This window comes from Solanum lycopersicum, chromosome 11 (genome assembly GCF_036512215.1).
Source record: "Solanum lycopersicum chromosome 11, SLM_r2.1".
NCBI lineage: Eukaryota > Viridiplantae > Streptophyta > Magnoliopsida > Solanales > Solanaceae > Solanum > Solanum lycopersicum.
This window is the reverse complement of record NC_090810.1, coordinates 44,159,531-44,178,100: the sequence shown is the minus strand read 5'-3', so window position 1 is coordinate 44,178,100 and position 18,570 is coordinate 44,159,531. Positions and strand designations below refer to the sequence as shown.

Sequence of the window (18,570 nt, the reverse complement as noted above, 5' to 3'; positions counted from 1 at the left end):
AAAAAATTAATTTAATTTTTTTAGGCTAAAGAATGAAAGAAATTAAAGAATAAGAAACTCAAATAATTATAATTAAAGAAGTCAAAAACAAATTTCTGTATGAAAAAAATTAAGATATACAATGAACTTTGCTATAAGGATTATCTATACCCACCCTACATAAATTTCTAAATTAAAAGTCAAAAAATAAATTTAGAACTAAAATTTTCACTTCCTTAAGATTGAAGATATATGTAAGTTTCTTTTGTAATGGTAGTGTATATATAAGCCATTTGTATAACCATAACTGTTTATATGAACAAATGAGCCATATATTAAGTTTAAATGACAAGTTAAAAAAGTATCTTATACCCTTTTTATAAGAAATAACACACATTATAAAATCATTTATATAACTTGTTTTTCAATATCGGATAGAATGAGAAAAAGATAATAAACTTAAAGTATAAGTCAGCTTATTTTTTCTATCTTTTTTTAAGGGAATTATATTTTGTGATTTTAAAAAATATATATATTAATTCGATCAAATTGGAACATATTTATTGCAACCAAACAGCAAGAGTGAGTGTCAAGCAGAAAACTAGAAGAAGAAAAGAGGGGAAAAGAAAAACAAATTTAAGGAGTAACAACTTATATATTTATAGTAAAAAGAAAAAAGAAAATGAAAAGGTTGTTTAATTACTTGTAATAGTGGTGTGCTTCACTACCTTTTCTATCCTTGAGCACTCAACAGATCGTTTTGTTTGAGTTGAGAGAAAATGGCAACTGGGTTTTGTAGCAGCAACACCTGTCTTGTGTTGAATAGACGGAGTGACTCAATTTTCCGCCACTTCCCTTCTTCTTATCCAACTTCCTGGTCTACCCAAAAAAGATCTTCAATCAGGTATCTTTCATGAATTTGTTTAGTGAGTAGCCATGGCGGTTCTGTCACCAATGTACTAACTCAATTTCATTCATTTTTCTGCCACTTTTTATTCCTACGCTCTGCCTACTTATCATATTCTTTTTAACAACATGATTAGATAAGATATAATGCAAGTTTAATGAGCTTAGGTAAGTATGTCAGTAGGTAGTTCAAAGATGTAGTATTACTATCCATTCACAGGGATGAAGCTAATTGGTGGTTCCGACAAACCCACTAGCTTTTTTGTATTTATATTAAAAATCAAAACAAATATATATGTATGTGAACTTGTGAATCCCAAAGAAAATTGATTGACAGTTAAGTGGTAAGGAAAGGGACATGAATGAAAATGCTTTTCTTGCTAGAGTTGTGGTTCTAACCCGAATATCAACAAATTTTTTTTTTCTTTTTTTCTTTTTAAAAAAATGTTATGTAATATTTTATCTTCTATACTATAATTTAGAATCGCCAAACTTCTAATCCTGGCTTCACCTTTACCTATTCATGTATTTGGCTTGGTGGTGTATAGAGCATTGTGTTGCTCGTAGGATTAGTCTTTTCATGTAGTCTTAGTTTATTGTGTTTAGGTGATCGCACTGTGTTGTTGTTGTTACGGTTCCTTACCCCATTGTTTTCCTATTAGTTGTCATGTTTCTTTGCATTAACGTTGTTTCTTTAAGTTACTGCATTGATTTGCTTGAGCCGAGGGTCTTTCAGAAATAGTTTGTCTACCTAATAGAGATAGGGGTAAGGTTTGTATATACTCTATCCTTCCTAGACCCCACTTGTGGAATTTCACTGGTTATGTTGTTGTTGTTGTAGTATATTCAATGACTTTCTGGGATTTCATTGGGTATGTTGTTGCTGTTGTATTTTCAATGACTTTGTGAGATTTCACTTGGTATGTTGTTATTGTTGTTGTTGTATATCCAATGACTTTGTGAGATTTCACTAGGTATGTTGTTGTTGTTGTATATTCAATGACTTTGTGGGATTTCACTGGGTATATTTTTGTTGCTGTTGTGTATTCAATGAAAACTTAAGACAGATACAGGGTTTGAACCATAGGTATTGGGTCCAATCGAACCTGTGACCAACACTCTAGCTCCGCCCCCTACTTACGAGCATCATAAGCACATTTTTCTACCTTTTTAGTCCTTCTGGAGTATAGTCATGTTGATTGAAATAAGATATCCTCTTCATCTTTTGTGGCATCTAATGATTATATGTGGCAGTGTTTTTTGGCTGAAATTCAGGACTATGAAATGCAGATGTCAGTCCACAGGCACAGATGAACCAAAAACAAAGGTGCATTCATTTGATAATGCTAGCAACCTCCTCACTAATCTGTTAGAGTGGTGGGAGAATTGGGTCAATGCCTATTGCAGAAGGGGCAGTGACTGACCTTTTCGACCGCCCACTTTTTTTCTCATTGTATGATTGGTTCCTAAAGGTAATAGCCTTAGTATGATACTCTCTCTTATCTCACTATTCCTTTGAACTAAGTTGCTCGGACTCTTTATTTTCGATGTCAAACCTATATCGGATTCTCCAAAGCTAACTATTTTGGGAGAATCCGACACACACTCGATGACATTTTTTAAGAGTCCGAGCAACATTGCCTTTGAGCAAGAGACACAATTTAGTTTTGTACTTCTTTAAAAAAATTCAGTTCCCAATGGTCAGAGGGAACACAATATTGTGTTGGACGAAAAGTTGTCCAGTGTTGGTTGTTGCATAACTTTTATCAAAGCAAGAAAAAATCTGTATCATTTGGCAGAAAATGTGAGAAAATAGAGATTTTAAGTATCATGATGGAGAGGAGAATGATAATGTGGATTTATGATGTGTCTGTACCAACAGGATTACTTTTATAGTTACCAACTTTTTTAGAATGAATTGATTATTCAGAACAAAGATGCCAAACATGTATTGGTCTTTAGTTATATTAATAAAAACTAGCCAAGAATTTGCTAGGATATATTGAGTATTATTCATATCAAAGCTGACTAATTTCTTAATATTTTTATAATGAGAAAATGGATGAACTTACTTGTAGGTTTTCCCTAGAAAAGGTATCTAATGCAAATACTATACGACTTTTCTCTTCATTGTCCCCCTATTTTCTTGGTGAAATTTAATTCTCTCCTTCTTTTGGTTGGGCTGACAGTATGGATCAGTCTATAAACTTGCTTTTGGACCAAAGGCATTTGTTGTTGTATCAGATCCCATTGTTGCTCGGCATATTCTTTGTGAGAATGCATTTTCTTATGACAAGGTATTGTACCCCTTTTATTCTTTGTAATTCTCTTGTTCATTCTTTAGCATATCTAAGGTTGTCTGCTCTTGTATATTCTCATATCTTTACTTGCCTCTGATTGTCAACTGTTGCTTTGCACATCATCTCTTATTCATTCTTTTACTGATTTTTTTGCATAGAAGGGATGCAATTGACTCATGTAGGGAGTTGTTAGATTTGATTATGTTTGCAAATCAATATTGCAAGAAGTGGAGTATCAGCGGAACCTTTAGACAACTAGTAACTTCTCTTTGGTTCTTCATTAAGTTAGTTATTTGTTATATGATGCGTCCAAAATAATTTTCCTTGTTCTTTGGTGGAGAAATTTTATTTATGCAAGAACTCAAGTTAACATATGATACTTTAACCTTGATATTGCACATTTACAGTTTTTATTGTACGTCTGTCTATCAATTTCAAACCATAACAATTCCAGGCCTTGTTCTTTCTTAAAAAAACAAAAGTTATAAGAACTTGCTTATGACCTTTCTTTTTCCTTTTCAATTGTTAGGGAGAAAGGGAAATCTTGTTAATACTTACATTAGCTGATAGAAGTTAATTTATATAGTGGCACAACAGCAGGAAACTAAGTCAACTTACTCTGTTTGATGTTGTAATTTGGTTTTCTTATTTCTAACCAGGGGGTCCTTGCTGAAATCTTGGAACCAATCATGGGAAAGGGCTGATACCTGCTGACCTTGATACTTGGAAACAGAGAAGAAGAGGTAAGCATGTGTAGTATATGGGGTTGGCCTGGTTCTGCCCACTTTGATCCCCATGTAATCTGCTAAAGGTTGCAAATTGTAAAGTACTCCATACTCCCCCTGAGCAACAAACCCTGGTGGTTGCTCCATATACACCTCTTCATGATGATCACCATGAAGGAAAGCATTCTTGATATCCAGTTGATGCAAAGACCAATGTTGAGAAGCAGCCAATGAAATAAACAAATGAATAGAGGTGAGTTTTGCTAAGGGGGAGAAAGTGTGAATAATCTACTCCATAAGTCTGAGAGAAGAAATTCCAGTACAATCAACTACTGTAATAACAATATCGTCAACATAGACAACTAAAGAATATACCAGTCATTGATTGTCTATAAAAGACTGAATGATCACACTTGCTCATCTTCAACACCCAAATTCTTGAACTACATCTCTAAATTTTCCAAACCAGGCACGAGGACTCTGCTTTAGACCATATAGAGATTTTCTTAGATGACAAACTTTTCCATGCTCCCCCTGAGCAACAAACCCTGGTGGTTGCTCCATATACACCTCTTCATGATGATCACCATGAAGGAAAGCATTCTTGATATCCAGTTGATGCAAAGACCAACGTTGAGAAACAGCCAATGAAATAAACAAATGAACAGAGGTGAGCTTTGCTAAGGGGGAGACAGTGTCTGAATAATCTACTCTATAAGTCTGAGCATAGCCTTTAGTCACAAGTCTAGCCTTAAGTCTTGCAATAGAACCATCAGGATTGACTTTGACTGTAAAAACCCATTTGCATCCTATTGCTTTCCTTCCTTTGGATAAATCCACCAAATCCCATGTATAATTTTCATCTAGAGCATGTATCTCTTCAAGCATTGCATCACGCCATCCAGAATTAGTTAAGGCTTCTTTCACTGTTTTAGCAATAGAGACAGAGTCTAGAGAGCTAATCAAACAGCTAGATGCAGGAGATAAGTGATCATAAGAAACAAAGTTAGTAATGGAATATGTGGATTTACACTGATGTGTACCTTTCCGAAGTGCAATAGGAAGGTCAAGATTTTCTGAGGAATCAAGTGGAGAAGGAACTAATGATAAAGGAGTTGATGTAGGATAAGTATCATCATTACCTCTCCTCCTCGAGTAAACTTGAATAATTGGCAATCTTGTTGGAACGGATGAAGAAGGTTTTGAAGGCATACTAGTTGACTGATTCTCAATGAATGAACTGGAAGATGGAAGAACAACATCATCTGATTGTTTTGTCACATAACGAGTACCCTGATAGATCAACCACTCATCTTCCTCCACCTCACTGAGGTGCATAAAGAATGGTGTAGCCTCTGAAAATACAACATCAGTTGACACTAGGTATTTGCCAAGCTCAACAGAATAACACCGATACCCTTTCTAGAGTCGAGAATAGCCCAAGAAAACACATTTTATTGCCTTTGGGTCCAATTTAGTAACAGATGGTCGAACATCTGGAACATAACATGTGCTTCCAAACACCTTAGGTTTCACCGGAAATAGTGATTTGGTTGGAAAAAGAACACTAAAAGGCATATTACCTGCCAGCACAGTCAACGACATACGATTGATCAGAAAACAAGCTGTAGTGACTGCATCAGCCCAAAATTGTTTAGGGACTTTCAATTGGAACAGAAGTGCTCGAGCTGTCTCAAGTAGATGTCGATTCTTCCTCTCAGCAACTCCATTTTGGGAAGGTGTATCAACACATGAAGACTGATAAGAATACCGAGCTTTCTCATGTAAGACTGAAATAATTTTGACATATATACTTTAGCATTATCACTCCTAAGAATCCTAACTGAGTCACTAAATTGCGTTTTGACTTCAGCGCAGAAGGCAATAAAGTGAGTAAACACTTCAGTTCGACTCTTCATAAAGTAAATCCAAGTCATTCGAGAAAAATCATCCACAAAAGTAACAAAATATTTAAGCCAGTTTTAGAAACAACCGGACATGGTCCCCAAACATCTAAATGTACTAACTCAAAAGCAGACTCAACTCGAGTATTAACCCTTGGACCTAGTGAGATGCGATGGTGTTTTGCAAATTTACATGACTCACATTCCAAGGAGGAAATATGCTGATATTGAGGACAAATTTTCAACAAAGGTAGAGAAGGATGTCCTAATCGACAATGTGCTTTAAATGGAGATACGACACTTGAGCATGCAACAAATCGAGATTTCCATTCATCCAGGATATATAAATCATCAGAAACATGTCCTTTACCGATAACCTTATTTGTAGTAAGATTACGAAACAAACAATGATCGGGAAAGAAAGTGATATAACAATGAAGGTCTCTAGTAACTTTACTAACAGAAATAAGATTAAAGGCCAATTTTGGTATACTTAATACAGATGACAAAGTAATAGAGGAGGTAGGTTTTACAGTTCCAGATCCAATGATGTTACAGGTTGATCCATCAGCTACTGTAACTGGATAGGGTACTTTGTGTGGCTGAAAACTAGAAAAAATATTAGGATTACCTGTCATATGATTGGTGGCACCTGAATCAATCACCTGTTTATTTGAAGAAGCGATGAGACATGCTTTATCTGACTTGGGAAAAGCATTAACCGAAGTGGATTCCTTCAATAATTTCTTATATTGAGAGAATTTAGAGATCTCCTCAACCGAAATCAATAACATTTTGTCAGATAATGGACTAAATGCAGAAACAACCTCACCTTGATCAGCCATTTTTTTTCCGACTAAAATGCTCACTGTATCAGATCAAATTGATGTTGAAACCAATAGAACAATCCAAGTAGGCTATATCTGAAAGTCACACTATACCCAAAAGGAAAGACAAACAGTAGCTAACTGGCAGACAGAATCTTGAGGTTGACAACCATCACTTGAAAACAATTTTCCAAATGAGTGGCAGATAGCCTCCAAAGCAATATCAAGTTCAAAAATTGTGGAGCAATCACTCAACTTACTGTTGCACTTTGCAAACAGCCTTCAATCATATATCAAAATGAAAGACCAAAAAACAGACAAGTGTCAAACCTAACCAATGAGAGTGCACGGATTTTATTTCAAGGATTTTCTTCTCCAACATATGGTCCGATGATTAGAGGACCACCGAAATCCTCTATAAATGTCAAGACGAAATCGTAACAGAAAAACCAAACCAAGATAGATCCACGTACACACCTTCACATGCTTCAAGATCTGCAATGTCTCCAGCAGATTTCCCGGCATGTGAGTCTCACACTCTTGTCCTCTGATCACCGGAGTATGGTGTTTTGTATATCGGAGGAGTTCTGATCTAACTCAGACAAAACAGGATAACCCGCTCTGATACCATGTAAAGTACAGAGCCAATGGATCAATTTCGTTGTTCTATTATTCGAAGAATAAGAGCTATTTATAGGTGTACAAGTGAATCTATCTAAGGAAATAAAATCAGAAAATATCCCTAAATATCTCTAAGATCCCTAAAGATCTCTACCTATGATTATGCTATGAATATTATGACTAGATATGGTTATGTACATTTTGTAACACAAATAATCCTGCAGCGGAAATTATTGACTGATATATCGGTTGATGTAGTCAAGCTTGACCCTTACTAATTACTAAACTTGTCCATAATGAAGGATACTACTTTCTCATATCTTTTGATACCTGCTCTTTTCTGTCTTTTGAATGGTCAAATAGAATAGTGCTGTGATAAATCGGTTATGCAACAGAAGTGCAATGCCTTCATGACTGGATAATTTGGATGATGTCAGACGTCAAAGTTATCTGATAGCCTTTTTTTTTATCAAGGGTAGCACCACTTGCTTTTAACTTTTCTCTAGGATACGAAGTTAGGCTGCATAAAGTTCCAGTGTTTCAGAAACATAGAGGTGTCGTCATGATACTCATCACTAGTCATATGAGGCAGTAAATGACTAATAGACGAGTATTCCAATAAAAGTTTTTAGAGAGAAGGATGAAGCTACTAATAAACTATGAGAAGATTGTGTTCTACTTCAGTTCTATACAAACAAACAAAAAATTCTATTGATTGCATGGATGGTGGCATGCGGCTGACTTAGACTCCTCCTCCTGCCTCTACACAAAAACAAAAACAAGAAAAAGATAACATAAGAAACATCATTCAAGGAGACTCAAGTTCCCTATCCTTTTTAGAAAATGATGCGTAGCCAAAGAGAAAAGGGATCATCTTGGTAATTGGTGCTTTTCTCTCTCCCAATATTTCAAGGTAAAGGACTATTAAGACAAAAAAACTAAGCTTTTGTGATCCCACATGACAGAGAAAGTTGAGGTACCATCCGAGACCCTTATGCCTTTGTGTGGGTTATTAAGAGTCAGAATCACATTTAACACCCAGTGGCAGATGTAACTTTAGAGATACAGGTTCAATTGAACCGGTTTTAAACCGAACATATGTATATATATATATATATATATATATATGTATGTATGTATAACAAAATCCATAGAAAGATTTTGAACCCGTAATTTAAAAGTTAAAACCCATCAGATTAAAATCCTTGATTTGCTTCTGTTTTATTAGTCATTTGTGCATTCTTTTTTCCTTTGTACTTATATATTAGATGTATAGATACAAGCATGTGGATTCACGTGTGAACATTTGTACACTTCAAATAATTTGACTAGCTCTCCTGTGATTGACAGTTATTGCCCCTGGATTCCACTCATCATACCTAGAAGCTATGGCTAAAGTATTCACTAAATGTGCTGATAGAACAATGTTGAAATTTGATAAGCTTATTGAACAAGAAGAGTCAGGAGGAGGGAAGCTAATTGAGTTGGATCTCGAGACAGAATTCTCAAATTTAGCACTAGATATTATTGGGCTTGGTGTTTTCAATTATGACTTCGGTTCCATCACAAAAGAGTCTCCAGTTATTAAGGTCCGACTGTGCAACTAAATTCCTTATTTTCCGGAAGATACTTCAATTACTTTCTCAATATGCTGAAGCATTCAGTATATTATTAGCATGCCATGTTTTTCTCTAATCTTATAGTTTCGGAGTAAAAAATGCACATTTGCTTTACTAACAGCTAACAAACGATTTCGAGGCTGCAGATACTCTTCTATCTTCTCTCATTTGCTTCCTCCCAATCAAAAATTGATGCTTTCTTTTTAATAACAGACAGTATTAAATAAATAGTATAAAATAATATTAGTATTTACTGTGTACTAATCCTAGTCCTATTAGGATTAGTACTCCTTAATCCTAGTCCTATTAGGATTAGTACTCCTTCCTATATCTCCTATATATATCTCCCATGTATTCTCTTATTAGGTTAACACTTCAATACAATCAATATTCCTTCATTGTATCAAGAGCCAGAAAACCTAGATCTTCTTTTCTCTAGGTTTTTTTCTCTCTTTAGGGCACCGATCGTTCCCTCTCTTCTCTTGGGCGGCGGCAGCCATGACAACCGAGGTGGATCCTCTCGATTCACTTCCTTCTGGCGTTAAACTCCTTCTCAGGCATCTTCATGCCCTGATTCCCGAAAAATTATCAGACATAAATTACCCTACATGGAAAATCACCGTTCTTACAGCACTTGAGGCCAATTACCTTTTCAAATACGTCGATGGAAGCACAGAACCGCCGCTGGAAGTCATCACCGCGACGGACAAATCAGAAAAAACTAATCCGGCCCATGCCGCCTGGAAAGCCATGGATGGCCAGATCCGATCATGTTTGATTGCGATCATCTCTCCCACGGTTCAGAAACACGTCCGATCCTACACAACTGCTTCAGCCCTGTGGACGACCCTCGTAACACGCTATGCATCAATTTCCCACTCTCATATTTTTCAATTGTGTGATCGTCTCCACACAATTACCAAAGGCACGAAAACTATGGCGGAGTATTTAGACGAGGTCTCCACCATCATCACAGCCCTCGACACCGTGAACGAAATCATTCCCGAAAAAAATCTCGTCATGTGCGTCGTTCGGGGGCTCCCATCAGCTTACTCCTCGATTAAACAGGCGGTTCGCATCAATCCAACGCCCGTTGACCCGGCTACTCTCTCCTCGTGGCTAAAAAGTGAAGAAATCAACGTGGATCTGGAGAGCAAACTTCTTCTCCGAGAAGCCGCTGTTATGGAGCCGGCCACCGCCCTCACCGCAAGCCAGAACTATCGCGGGGGCGTGGTAGCGGCCGGCAGGGGAGCCGCGGCGGCTACGGCAGAAACAGCGGAGGCCGCGGGCGCGGTGGTCGGCAGGGCAGTCGTCCGCCGTACGACGGTCAGCAGCACGACAGCAACAATAGCCTGCACTCCTTCGGCAGCGGCGGGCAGGGCACTTACGAGCGGGATCGTCCAACTTGTCAAATCTGTCAGAAAACAGGACACACCGTTGTTCGTTGCTGGAGAGCCGAAATAGTGATAATCGTGCTAATTATGCATCTCAAGCCGGCCCTTCCTCTGAATGGCTGTTGGATACTGGGGCCAACATGCACGTTACTTCTGATCTATCCAAGCTTAACACTCCAAATCCATATCATGGCTCCGATGGTATTACTGTTGGCAACGGTGAGTCCCTTAATATTTCTCACACTGGCACGGGTACCATTAAAAATCACACCGCTATCTTTCACCTAGGTAACCTACGTCCCTTCTATTAAAACCAATCTCCTTTCAGTTCACCAATTCACAAAAGACAATAATTGCTCACTCTTGTTCACCTCTAATGATTTTCAGATCCTAGACAATACTACCAAGAGGGTGATTTTTCAGGGCCCCTGTGAGCATGGTCTGTACGTTCTTCCTGGCACAAGTTCGTCTGCCCACTCAGTTTATGAAAGCGTTCCTGTGGCTTCGGTGGCTCTTTCGGCTGATGGCCACAGTCTGTTGTGGCACAGTCGTCTGGGTCACCGGTCTACTCAAATAACAAATTCTTTAATGTCTCAATTAGGTTTTTCTTCCATTCATGTAAACAATTGTGACTCCTGTTCAATTGCTAAATCTCATAAATTACCTTTTACTTTATCTGAGAAGCGTACAACTGCACCTTTTCAACTTATTCATTCTGACCTATGGGGTCCTACTGTTGTTCCTTCATTTGCTATTATATTTGTTTTGTGGATGATTTTACAAAATACACTTGGTTGTACCCACTAAAACACAAATCACAGGCATACACCACCTTTGTCACTTTTGAAAAAATGGTCAAAACACAATTCAATTCTCATGTTAAACTTTTTCGAAGTGACAATGGAAAGGAATATGTAAATAACATCTTTGGCCAGTTTCTGCAATCCCTGGGAATTATACATCAGACCTCGTGTCCATACATCCCGAACAGAATGGGGTGGCTGAGCGTAAGCATCGCCATCTCATTGAAACGGTGGTTACTCTTCTACATCAATCTCATCTCCCTGGCTCCTTTTGGGTAGAAGCTCTAGCCACCGCAAACTACCTCATTAACAGAATGCCCAGTCACACCCTCTCCAACAAATCACCCTATCAACTCCTTTACCAAGAATTTCCCAATTATATCAACCTCCGCGTCTTTGGGTGTCTTGCCTATCCTTGGCTACGCCCTCATATTACTCACAAATTACAACCCCGATCCCGTCCTTGTATTTTTTGGGCTATCATCCTACCTCCAAGGGTTGTCGCTGTCTTGACCCACAAACTCATAAAGTCTACATATCTCGTTATGTCAAATTTGTCGAAAATGAGTTTCCCTACGAGTCTATTTCCTCCTCCACAAATACATCATTCATTGGCCTCCTTCCCCTTTTTCCAACATACTCACAAGGTCCCTCACCACCTTTCCCCACACCTCCACCCACTACCCAACCACCCCTCATCACCCCTTCGACCGTCACCCACAATACACCCGCAACCACCACCCACACTCACAACCAACTCGAACCACCCCATACCCACAACATCTTCAGCCCGATCCGTTTTGGGTCCTTCCCGGCCACCCCCGAATCACCACCGCCCGTGCCACCCCCCAATCACCACCGCCCGTGCCACCCCCCAATACTCATCCCATGTTAACCCGTGGCAAAGCCGGTATCTTTAAACTCAAAACCTTTCAGGCTACCATACTACCAAATACACCCCTTCCCGATAGTGAACCAACAACCTACTTTGTTGCCTCAAAAAATGCTTATTGGCGTCATGCTATGGATGACGAGTTTAAGGCTTTGACTGATCAGAAAACTTGGGTTCTTGTACCTAAGCCCCATGGGCGGCACCCAGTGGGCTGTAAATGGGTGTACAAAATTAAACACAATGCAGATGACAATATTTCCAGGTACAAGGCTCGTTTGGTTGCTAAAGACTATAATAAGAAGTATGGGATTGATTACTCCGTGACATTCAGTCCTGTTATTCGGCAGGAAACCATTCGCCTGGTACTGTTACTCGCCGTGCGCAACAATTGGCTCATCAATCAGTTGGATGTTTCCAATGCTTTTCTTCATGACATGCTTGATGAAACTATCTACACGACGCAACCACCGGGCTATGTTGATCCCCGCTTCCCTCAACATGTTTGCAAACTCCAAAAGTCTCTGTATGGGCTCAAGCAAGCCCCCCGTGCTTGGTACACACGTCTGAAAACGTTCGTCCAGGGACTCGGCTTCACGTGTTGCGTACACGACACGAGTCTGTTTACTCGACATTCAGCACACGGTACAATCATTCTTCTTTTCTATGTAGATGATATCATTATTACAGGCTCTACTGCAGCTCTCATACAGGATGTCACTTGAGCTATGCATACTACCTTCAAAATGAAGGACCTTGGCCTGTTACATTATTTTCTGGGAATGGAGGTTTCTCGGACAGGCAGCGGCTTGTTTCTTCATCAGTCAAAATATGCTCGAGATATGTTGCAGAAAGCTGGACTGGAAAAATGCACTGTCAACCAACACCGGTGGCAGTCTCTTCGTCTACGAATAGAGCCGACACCCCCTTTGCCGATATCACCCACTTCCGCAGCCTCATTGGGGCTCTACAGTATTTGGCCATTGCCCGTCCTGACATCTTGTTTGCTGTCAACCGAGTTGCTTAGCGCATGCATCAACCAAGTGAACATGATTACCATTGTCTAAAACGCATTCTCAGGTACATTTTTGGCACTCTTGGTCGTGGTTTACTCATTCGACCCGGGGACTTGGAGCTTCGAGGTTTCTCAGATTCATATTGGGCAAATGATAAAAATGACAGAAAATCTACATCGGGGTTTCTCGTTTTTTGGGGCCGAACCTGATCTCCTGGTGTACAAAAAAATAACTCAAGGTCTCTCGGTCCTCGACTGAAGCTGAATACCGCGCCCTTGCTCTTCTTGCTGCTGAGACCATGTGGGTCACATATATTCTTCGCGAACTCCGCGCCACTCACACTGTTCCTGCTCTCTATTGTGACAACAAATCAACCATCTGTGTGGCCAAGAATTCCGTCCTACACACCAGAATGAAGCATGTTGATACCGATTGTCTCTTTGTTCGCGATGAAGTTCAGACCGGCACCATGACTGTGCAGTATGTACCCATTGAAGAACAACCGGCTGATATTCTCACCAAGCCTCTCCCGAGCTGACAACACGATTACCTCAGTTCCAAGCTTCCGTTTGCTTCCGCTCAGCTCAGCTTGAAGGGGGTAATAACAGATAGCATTAAATAAATAGTATAAAATAATATTAGTATTTACTGTGTACTAATCCTAGTCCTATTAGGATTAGTACTCCTTAATCCTAGTCTTATTAGGATTAGTACTCCTTCCTATATCTCCTATATATATCTCCCATGTATTTCCTTATTAAGTTAACACTTCAATACAATCAATATTCCTTCACTTTTAATAAAATTTGCAGGCTGTGTATGGTACACTTTTTGAAGCTGAGCATCGTTCTACTTTCTACATCCCCTATTGGAATATCCCTTTGGCAAGATGGATAGTTCCTCGGCAGCGAAAGTTCCAAAGTGATCTGAAGGTCATTAATGATTGCCTTGATGGACTTATACAAAATACAAAAGAGACCAGGCAGGTGAGACTTGAGAGGATGGATCGTGCCTTTATCTGTTCTTGTTATTACCTTATGGTTGATGGTTGGTTCCACTCTAGTTGACTACATGCACCATAATGGCAAAAAAGTTTGTTGTTACACTTGTCTGATTGTACTTCTGGAAGTTAGTATAGTTTGCTGTTTTCATGAGAAGCCAGGTTTTTTTTGTGATCTGTATTCTTTAGGATCTTACATATATCACAAGCCAATAATACTTGTATGGTTAAATATATTCTCTAAGTAAATAATCAGGCATATCTTTGGGTGCATACAAGCAATGCTTCATCATATTGTTGATGTTTTCCAAGTCTTCTAATTTTGTTTATGGACTCGCATGCCCGTGTATGGGTAAAAAAATGTGAGTGTTGATGAATCTTTAGTTTTGAAGACCCCGATTAACCTTGAAAAACATCATATTTAGTATTGGAATGAAATGGACTTGAATAGAGCATATGGACACAGAGGATTCATATAGTTGATCAACTAAGTGAAACAAAATAAAGGACCTTTGCAGAATAATAAATGCTAGAAGAATTATAGAGCACCATATCTTAATTCTTGTTACATTTTTTCACAGGAAACAGATGTTGAGAAACTACAGCAAAGAGACTACTTAAGTCTTAAGGTTTTTTTGCTTATGTTTTCTCTTCTTCTATTTTTTTTTTGTTAGCTGGTATGCAAAGTGTATACAAACAATTTTACAGATCATTGCAAAATTCAGACCAGTGAGTCTTGGCATTGTAACTTTTGAAGTTTGCAGGATGCAAGTCTTTTGCGGTTTTTAGTTGATATGAGGGGTGTGGATGTCGATGATCGTCAGTTAAATTGTCTTATTTTTTTCTGTTAACTGTCATAAAGTGACAGAAAATTGTCACAATCACCAAATTTTATGTGTGTTTTATTTACACAAGTAAGAGTGGTTCCTCAATAACATCCCTGTCACTAATTTCTTTGGACAGCTAAGAGATGACTTGATGATGATGCTGATTGCTGGACATGAAACAACTGCTGCCGTTCTTACGTGGGCTGTTTTCCTCCTTGCACAAGTATGGGTCATTACAACCCAAAATAAATATCTTCTACACTGTTGCCAAAAGGAATTACATAAATAAGAACTTGTTACGTTAAACGTTGTAACTGTTTGAGTTTTAAAAATTACAAGTTTGAATATTGAGTTTTCAAGTCCCGTTCCTATAATGTACTTGTCATTCCCTCATTTTCCACTTCACACCTCTTTGCTTAAGTTTTAATGGATCTCCTTAAGTTGATTTGTTTTACTCCAAATGAACATTGTGGCTAATGTCACTTTCATAAATTATCCTGAAGCATCCAGTCAAAATGAAGAAAGCGCAGTCAGAGATTGATGCAGTGCTTGGTCAGGGAAGGACGACCTTCGAGTCTCTTAAAAAATTAGAGTAAGTTATCGAGCTTATAGTACTGGTTATTTTACAAGGAGCAATCACTTCTTATGACATTTTCTCTCAAAATGTAATCCTCTGTACATCCCCTTAGTGTGTGTATGCTCCTTTTTAGCATAGTTTGATATGGTCACTCTTTCCGTAGTTTTAAGATGAAACATTTTCTTGAGTTGAAGTAGTGAAGATATCTGGTGAAAGTGTTTTTGGTGTTTATCTTGAGATGTCGAAGTTACAAACAGTTTCTACTGGTGTTAAATGAGGCAATAGGACCATATGCAATTCGTGAATAATGATGCTTCCATAAATTTAGTAATTGCTTAAATAAGAATGTTACGATGTAAAATGCGCAATCGAAAAGAACAAGGTAAGAATGAAAAATAATTGGCTAACAGTTTAAACATTGATAATAGAGAGACTAAATGGAATTAAGATGGTTAAGACCAATGAGGAAGACATGTCCTTACAATTGAAAAACGACAATCATTAACCTGGTAAATAGAGGAGAGCAAGGCAAAATCATGTAAAATGAAGTAACTAGGAAAAATCGTAGATTGGCAAATAATGATTTGTTATACAGATAAATTGAAAAGAAAGACTGCTGCAGCCAGTCTTTGTCTCCTGGATATATTATTCATTAGTAATGGGATGAAGTTTTTAAGGGTTACCTTTACTAGTTAACATGAAATTTGAGGATTTCTTTTGCATGATCTGTAATGCTTCTTGATGCTATATCATACTTCCATTGATTCAGATATTTGCGACTTATTGTTGTGGAGTCACTGCGCTTGTATCCACAACCTCCATTGCTTATTAGACGTTCCCTTACATCAGATATACTACCAGGTAAGAATCCTCACACTGCTTTGGTTATTTACTCCTAGTTTTGGGAACTTGGCTCAATTAGTCTTCTACATATTTCCCTTTTTGCTAATTGCTATGGGCATTTGTATGCCCTCTAGCACAGCTGTATCTGTGGGCTATAGCTCTCTTTCCATTTGCAAACTCTGGCACATTCGTTCCACTCTTTTGATTTCTTCTTTATGAAGGGTCAAAACCCTGTGAAAAGAGTATAATTAGTGCGTTTCCCCACCCTGTTGTTATCAAGGTTGAGACTTTATTTTACTCCTCAGGGGGCTATAATGGTGACAAGAATGGATACGAAATTCCAGCTGGCACTGATGTTTTCCTATCTGTCAGTTTTCATTACCTTACTTTTACTTTGTTAGTTTTCTCCAAGTGTCAAGTGTTTGTGCGTCTGTGAGTAATGTCTTCTTGAGTCTTTATGAATTTTGAACCAGTGGTTGGTAATATCTTGATGAACTCTATTGACACTTAAGCACATCCAAGCAGGTATATAATCTTCATAGGTCACCATATTTCTGGGACAAACCTAATGAATTTGAACCCGAGGTTCCTAGTACAAAAGGAAAGTCGAGGCATTGAAGGCTGGGGAGGTTTTGATCCATCTAGAAGTCGTGGAGCATTATATCCAAATGAGGTGCCATTCTATTAATTTTTATATTCATTTCCAGAATCTATGTTTTTACCAATGCGTCTTTGTAATCAGATTATATCGGACTTTGCTTTCTTGCCTTTTGGTGGGGGACCAAGAAAATGTGTCGGTGATCAATTTGCACTAATGGAGTCAACAATAGCATTGGCAATGTTGTTGCAAAAGTTTGATGTGGAACTGAAAGGGTCTCCTGAGGATGTAGAACTCGTTACGGGGGCAACTATTCACACGAAAACTGGCTTGTGGTGTAAATTAAAGAAGAGATCAAATATTTGAAGATCCTCAGCTTGTGGATAATATTCACAATTCTGGCAAGTGTATTACTCTTGGAAAATTATGATGGTGTTCGTTTGCTAGTGAAGAGAATCCATAGCAGCAGTGAGAATCCCTTCAACCAAGAGTTGTATTTTGTTGTATTATGTTTGTAGGAGGGAACATTTTGCATCAATATAGATAGATGCCACATATTACTCGTAGTCGTATGCTTATATCATGTATCTTTTGAATATAAAGAACGAAATTTTGTGCCCAAAGTCTTTTAATCCTTTTAATTAAAAAGGGAGAAAAGACATGATATCTGATTCTTCTAGCAAAGTTCAAGGTATATTTTAATCTTTTTCATACATAAATAATTTTTTTAATTCTTTTATTATAATTATTTGAGTTTTTTATTCTTATATTATTTTTTCTTTTAATCCTTAGTGTAAAGAGAAAAAATTAAAGCTTTTTTGTGGCTATATTATAATTTAAAACTATTTTTTAGACTTAATTACTTGAGTGAATCATTTTTTTTAAAATAATTACTTATTTTAGCCATACTCTTTAATAATTACCATTTATATCAATATAAAATAATATTATATATTATTATTAGATTTTTGCCTCGCTCGCTCTTTCTTTTTTTCCCTTTAGTTTCTCTCTTTATTTTCTTTCGTAGAGTAGTCAATAATTCGTATAATGAATAAAATTTGTATCAACAATTAATTAATTAAACAAATAATTTAATCGTAACAAATGAAGAAACATAATAATTTTAAAAAATGAATTAAACTTGAATTAAAAATATATCTTACACAACAGTTGAATTAAAAATGTAATACAAACAATGATCTATAGAGTAAATTAAACTTATATTAATAATGAATTAAATAAGTAATCCAATAATAATAAATAAATCAAGAAGTTGCAAAATAAATTTAAATTGCTTTAAAATTGTATTACACAATATTAAAGTTGAATTAGAAGAGCATTTAGAATGAATGAAGAACGTATTTAACAAAAGACAAGACAATTATTTATAAATTGAATTAAACTCATATTATCCCTGAATAAAACTTATATCATATGTATCTTATTGATTATCTTTGCTTTTATCACTAAGATAACCAATTAATTAGACAAGTAGTCTATTTGTAACAAATGAAGAAACTTAGTAAATTGTCAAATGAATTAAACTTGAATAAAAGACGTTGCACACATATCAAAGATGAATGAGAAACAAACTAAACGTGAATGTAAAATGTAGCAAATGAAAGAACATTATCCGATTTGTAAATTGAATAAAACTTGTAACAATAATAAATTAAATATATAATTCAATCTTAACAAATCAACCAATAGAATGCAAAATGAATTAACTTGTCTTAAAAGTC

General features: G+C 37.2%; 1 pseudogene; it reads left to right on the top strand.

Moving 5' to 3' along the window:
• Positions 1-612: 612 nt before the first annotated feature.
• Positions 613-17,522, top strand: LOC101251247 (cytochrome P450 97B2, chloroplastic-like; annotated as a pseudogene).
• The last annotated feature ends 1,048 nt before the right edge of the window (positions 17,523-18,570 follow it).